General features: G+C 44.1%; 1 long non-coding RNA gene across 1 annotated transcript; it reads left to right on the top strand.

The window, feature by feature from the left end:
• The first annotated feature begins 645 nt into the window (after positions 1–645).
• On the top strand, positions 646–4,826 carry LOC134479590 (uncharacterized). Its single transcript, XR_010053129.1, has 2 exons — positions 646–1,075; positions 4,527–4,826. It is a non-coding gene; the product is annotated as an uncharacterized LOC134479590 (long non-coding RNA).
• Positions 4,827–6,761: the final 1,935 nt, after the last annotated feature.

Here is a 6,761-nt window from a genome sequence, read left to right as displayed (position 1 = left end):
GTCGTAATGACCCCCACCCTCAACCATACACATATTTTTGTCGCTATTTATAACTGTAATTTGGCTACTGTCATGAACCACAATGTAAATGTAATGTATTTTTGGAGATAGATGTTTACCAAAGGGGTCTCAACCCACAGGTTGAGAATCACTCAGTTATGTAATCAATGTAAAATATGATACTGAAGGCCTGCAGAGGATGTAGTTGGCAGTGTCTGCCTAGAATGCAGAAAAGCCCTGGGCTTGATTCCAACATACACAAACGGGGAATGATAGCCTGCAGCTATAATCCCAGAATCTGGGTAGAAGCAGGACAGTCAGTTCAAGATCACCTTCTGCCGCATATCTTATGAGGCCAGCGTGATCTCATGAGACACAGTTTCCAATGAATATATACAATCGATCTTACATTTCTTTCCCTCCCAATCTCTAAAATTTCGTTTCATACTTCCAGCTCGTCTAAGATGCACAAACCACATTTCAACCCTCGTGTGGCTAGTGACTTCCAGCTTTAGGCCACACAGGACTAAGCCAAAGAAACTTCCAAAGGCCTTTATTTCTTGTGTAGTAGAAGTGAACAACACCACAACACTCTTTACTGTCAGGGTCACGGGGAACCCTCATTTCCGGTCACGGGGAACCCTCATTTCCGGTCACGGGGAACCCTCACTTCCGGTCACGGGGAACCCTCATTTCAAATTCCCATGACAAGCGCCATTTGAGGACAGATATGTCCCTTTACAGCCAGTGGCTCTGCAAATCCAATCAGAGGCCATTGTGTTTAGCCCTGGGTCTTTTGCCTTTCGAGAATGCGGTCCTCAGCATGTCCCCTTTCAAACATGGGCTATTCTGGTGCTGTCTTCAGTTCTGCCGTGACTGGCAAGTGATTACAGTGCTATATTTTATGTGCCTGAGTTCACAGAGCAAATTACATAGCGTGAGTGGCTGGCGTGGTGATTAGTGGCTGTGTGTGAAGACTAGAATCGCTGTATTTGCATGTTTCTGAATAATGAGACTCTTATCTCCATTCTACCGCAATGGGGTCGGAATCAACAGCATTATTAACTATTTCACAGTGAGCACAATTTGCTATTGTTTTTTTTCTTTCTCTGTTTCTGCACATCTCTCTTGCGTTTTCACTATCCCCCTTCCTTCCCTCCCTCCATCTCTCTCTTAAAATAAACCAAAAGCCACTTCATTTGGTATTCCACTCCTAATAACCTTTCCACACAAAAGTTTTCCATAGGGAGATATTTCTACAATCTTATCAATACTCCACTTGTAATCTAATCTAGCTTCTTTGGTTATAGAGGAAGAAGCAGCAGTGGTGAACAGGAAAGATTTAAGGCAACAGACCTAGAAAGAAAGCTACAGGGCTGAGGTCCGATGATAGAGGGTCTGATTAACCTGCTTCTGTCCCTGAATTGATTCACTAGCCTTAAAATAAATAAGTTAATTAATTAATAAAGAAAAAAATGAGGAGGACGGGTGGGAAATACATACAACAGGGCTCTGACAAGAGCCTATTCTCCCTCCTGTTCTCTGTCTCTGGTGCCTGGCTGCCCCCTCAGAACAATGGGATCCCATCTTCTACGTTAATTATATATTGTGCATTTTGGGCACATGCCCATTTTTTTGCTGAAAAGATGGAGACATTGGGGAAAATTATAATTTGATTCCCCAAACACAAAGGCCTTTTCAGTTGACTATAGAGAGCCCTAACTGCACAGTGCACCGACAAACATCAATTTTTGCAGCAATGACATGAATGTACGCAGCGCCAGTTACAGTGATGGTGGGTTATAAGACAGAAGCGTCAGGAGAGCTGTGATTAAGCGCTCACGTGACTGTTCCCTCAGCCGCACGACGCTTACCCATCAGCCATGCGATGGTGACAGTTTTGATATCAAGGGTAAGAGCGGAGTAAATAAATATCTGTAGAGAGCCTTTTCAAAAGTAGATCCAAAAGTGAATACCAGCAAATTCTTCCCTAGAAATACTGCTGAGCATGTAGGGCAAGTCACTTCGATTAAATTCTAACACATGGAGATCGTAGTGGACAGCTAACCAACCACAGCAGTGTGCACATTAACTGCCTGTGCACAGAGAAAGAGACACGGGGTTTGTTGTGAATGAACATGATGATTGACATCAGCTTACCATATGTGGGAGTTAAGCACATGCGTAAACAACTGTAGGGATGACGACAGTTAGTAAATAATATGTTGGTGAAATGGTCCAGAGTGGAGCCTTGTTACGGAATACATATATGTACACACATACATATATACATATGTATATGTATATATGTATATGTGTATATATATAGTGTATACATATATATGTATATGTACTAAAGTGAGTGGCTTGTGATCGTATCTTAACAAGTGCCTTAAGATAGCTAGAAGTGTCCATTATGTCTTCATCAATAATCAAAAGTCTTATCAGTCCTAGGAGCATCTAAAAAGCATAAATCAGAAGAAATTGAGCCAGACTCAGCAATGGGTATAAGATGGTGAAATGCTTCAGGGCTACCTAAAATCCAGCCTTCTCCTGAGCCCACGGTCCACATGAACTCTCCTTGTGGTGCTACCACATGTTGACACATGCTGTCTTCCCTTGATGTGTTCTTGACACATAAGCATGAAGCACCTGTCTTTGCAAGGAAGTGCATATCACCCATTTATTGGTCAAACGAACCTTTCAGAGCTCTTGCTAGAAGGGAGACACTGTGCTAGCTGCATGAGTTCCAGTGAGGAGGACTGCTTCACTGCCATCCCATAGTCTGTAAACTAGCAGACTGGCTGATTTAACTAGTACTGTTGAGAAAAGTGAACTATGCTGAGATCTGAAGCAAACAGCAAGAAATTAGTCTGAGAAGAAACAGAAACCTTGATCTTAAAAAGTTCAAGCCAGGTTTGACGGCTTTCAACCCAGCACCCAGGAGGCAGAGGCAGGTGGATCTTTATGAGTTAGAAGCCGGGGTTGGGGGGCTGGGGATTTAGCTCAGTGGTAGAGCACTTGCCTAGCAAGCGCAAGGCCCTGGGTTCGGTCCCCAGCTCCGAAAAAAAAAAAAAAAAAAGAATGAGTTAGAAGCCTACCTGGTCTACATAGTGACTTCTCAGACAGCCAGGGATATACATAGACTCTGTCAGGAAAAAACAAAACAAAACATTTTTAATTGAAAAAAAAAAAAACATTCTGAGAGAAGGGACAATCCAGGCAAGTGGAAGGGCAAGAGGAAAACCCCCAGGGTAGGAACAAGTGACTAAGGCTAGAACTCACTGAGCCGGGGGAGAGGAAGCCAAGAAGTGCCCTGGGGCTCGATCATGTGCTTGGCACGTGCTCAATACTCAGAAAACCTTTGCTGAATGAATGGACCAATGGGCACATATCAGCTATAAGGGCAATAACGTGTAATTTTTGCCCGCTTTGTGCAAGAGACCAGATGACCAGGGCACAAAAATAGAGAATCATAATCAGGCAAATAAGAGTGGATATTCTCCAGGGACAGTGAAAAGTGAAAAGTAAGCCACGCCTGATGGTACATGCTTGTAATTCCAGCCGGGAGGCCAAGGCAGGGAAGTAGCAAATCCAAGACTAGGCAGTGCCTTCCAGTGAGTTCCCCTTCTCAAAATAAAAGTCACAATAAGGTCAAGGGTCATAGGTCAGTGGGCAAGTGATTATATAGCATGCACAAGACCCTGGATTCAATCCCTAGTTCCCAACCCCTGAAAAATGAAATATTCAAGGAAGTCTATAGTAAACCCCAAATTATTGCAAAGGAACACAGGAGCACTGAAGCTAAAAGCAGGCCGACGTCATGCCGGGCGGGTTCCAGAGGCTGGATGGGAACCACACTTTGAATCAGGCAGAGGAATGTGGTAGGTAGAAGAGACAAACGAGAGGGCATTCCAAGAAAATCAGTCGGCATCTTGTTAAACCAAGGCAGCTACACTGATTTTAGGACATCACGTAAATTCATTCTATGCTCGCTTGCCCAGACAAGGAGGGAGAATCAGTCACACACACACACACACACACACACACACACACACACACACACACACAATGAGTCCCAGTGTGTTTATTTGGGCTTGCCCCCTTTGAAATTCACAAGCCTCACCTTGAGTGGAGAATTAACTATCTTAGCTAATTTTATAGTGAAATTGGCCAGAGCCCCGGATATCTATAAAGGGATGTTCTAATTCTCTCACATCCCCGAGTCGCCTCCTATTCCAAGTGTCTTCCTCTCATCGCCGCTTCCTCCCGTTTTAGCACCATGTTCCTTAAACCCTTTCAGAAGCTCTCAGAAAGCATCTAGCCCATTATAAAGTCTTGATGTGAGTCAAGCTTTCACCAGCGCAGCCAGAGAGTAAGTGTCCTTGGTCACCATCTTTTCTCATGCTCTAACCAAGGAAGTTCGGGCAACTCTCACTCTCAATCGATTCTCCTTCCTCAGCACCACTACCTACTTCCCTCCATATCCCTGTCTTCCCTGAACTTACTAAGTTCCTCCTCCGCAGGATCCGGGAATTGAACTCGAAATCTCATACTTACACATCAAGAGCTCTGACAATGAAGCCATCTCCCTCGTTGAGGTCAACTGGGTGATATGGTCTACTGTGGTCCAAAGGCTGAGGAGCAAGTTCAAGGTCAGCATGGGCCACAGAATGAGGGTCTAACTCAGCTTCTCCCTCTCCCCACCCAAAAAGGACAAGAAAAAGATTAAATTCTGTAAAATCCCCTCTGATCTCTGAATAAGATACAAGTTTTCCCCCTGTAAAGATCCAATGGCTTCTCAAATAAAACTTTATTTTACTTTTGCTTCCTAGGTGTAATTAATAGCAGGTACATTGACCTTAATGCTAATGGATTATGGAATAGACATTTTTATATCCCTGCTTTTGTTTTGTGTTGGTTGGTTGGTTGATTGGGTTTTTGTTGTTGTTGTTGTTTTGTTTGTTTGTTTGTTTGTTTTTGTTTTCTCAAGACAGGGTTTATGTAGCCCTGACTGTCCTGGAACTCACTCTGTAGACCAGGCTGGCCTCAAACTCATATTCATCTGCCTCTCTCTCCCAAGTGCTGGAATTAAAAGTGTGCACCACCACCTCCCAGCCCCTTTTTGGTGTTTGTCTGTCTGTTTTGAGGCAGGATTTCTCTATGTAGTCCTTTAGACTGGCCTGGAATTCACAGGAGTCCTCCGACTTCAGCCTCCTATTGGGATTATACCTATGCACCAATGTGTCTGGGGTCTCCCCTTTCTTTCTTTCTTTCTCTCTTTCTTTCTTTCTTTCTTTCTTTCTTTTTCTTTCTTTCTTTCCTTCTTTCTTTTATTCTTTGTGAGTTTCACACCATGTACCCAAGTCCCACTCATCTCTCCATCCCTTCATATGTGCCCTCTGCCCTTGCAACCTCTCCAAGAAAGAAAGAACGAAAGAAAGAAAGAAAGAAAGAAAGAAAGAAAGAAAGAAAGAACTAGCATAGAAAGCATCTCGCTGTGGGAGCTATGATGTGTCATAACTGTCCCACCCGTTTGTTCATATATCTTTACTTGCAAAGGTTCATTGCAATGAGTCACCGGTCTGGTCCAAGGCCTCTGGCTTATGCTACTCTATCTTACACACTCCTGCAAGTTCACAGGTGTGATAGAATTTGGGGTGAGCCAACTCAAAGCCCTGGATCTGGGCCTGGGTCTGGGCGGTAACTGAGTTGGTCAGTCCATGGGCTCTCCCACACTCACACCACCAGAGTGAGCTCTCCCACTCTCATGGCCTTGAGTGGCTTACTGGCACCCATGCCAAAAGGGCCAACTCTGTGCACTGGAAGTGCATTTGGGAGGGTGCAGGTACTCTCCAGAATGATGCAGCCAGCGAGGGGCTGGACCAGCTCTCCCACTCTCACAGCCTTGGGGCTGCCTCACCTGTGCCTTTGCTATGAGAGCCAGTTCTACTGTGCTGCTCAGGTAAGGGGCAGGGCCCCGCTCTCCCGAATGCTGAGCCTTCGAGGGGCAGGGCCAGCTTTGCTCCATTCTTAATATATTACTAGTAGACGTTTGTCAGTTGCAACAATCATGCTTTATTTGTGGCTTTACCTTCTGCAGTTTCAAACCAAGGTTCAAAACAATAAATGAAAGTAAGTAATAACTTCCAAGGAACGTGTACTATATAGTAATTTCTATAATGGTCCCACTTTATTAGTGGTAATATCTTCTTGTGTAGATTTTTTAATTAAACTGATGAATTTGTATGTATAGTAAAAACAAAATATGCCACACAGGGTCTGACACTATCTACAGTTTCTAGCATTCCAACGTGTTGGAACATCTCCATGTTAGGTAAGGAGGAATAACTATATTAATTAAGAGTTTAAAGGAGTTTTTGTTTTGTTTTGTTTTGTTTTTGGTGGTGGTGATGATTGGTTGGTTGGGGTTTGGGGCTCTCAGTGTAGGGAAGGTTTTGGGGTTGGTTGGTTTTGTTTTTAGATTTTGTTGGTTGGAGGTGCAGAGGCCAAGTCTTCATACATAGCTCAAGGGAACCTACCTCTGTGTTTTCCCGGCCAGCCGTGAACTCTTGATGATCCTCCTGCATCAGTTTCCCATGTGCTAAGACTCCAGCCGCAGCCATCACACGGAGGGATCAAGCTCCATTGTTAAATGACTGCAACAATGGATGCGCTCCTGAGCCACACAACCCTCACCAGACCAGAAGTTACTGTCAGCTTTTTAGAAGAATTAGAAAGCAGAGGAGAAAGAAATCATT

This window comes from Rattus norvegicus, chromosome 7, assembly GCF_036323735.1.
Source record: "Rattus norvegicus strain BN/NHsdMcwi chromosome 7, GRCr8, whole genome shotgun sequence".
Classification (NCBI taxonomy): Eukaryota; Metazoa; Chordata; class Mammalia; order Rodentia; family Muridae; genus Rattus; species Rattus norvegicus.
Note: the sequence above shows the minus strand (reverse complement) of the source record. Positions and strands in the feature narration are given on the sequence as shown.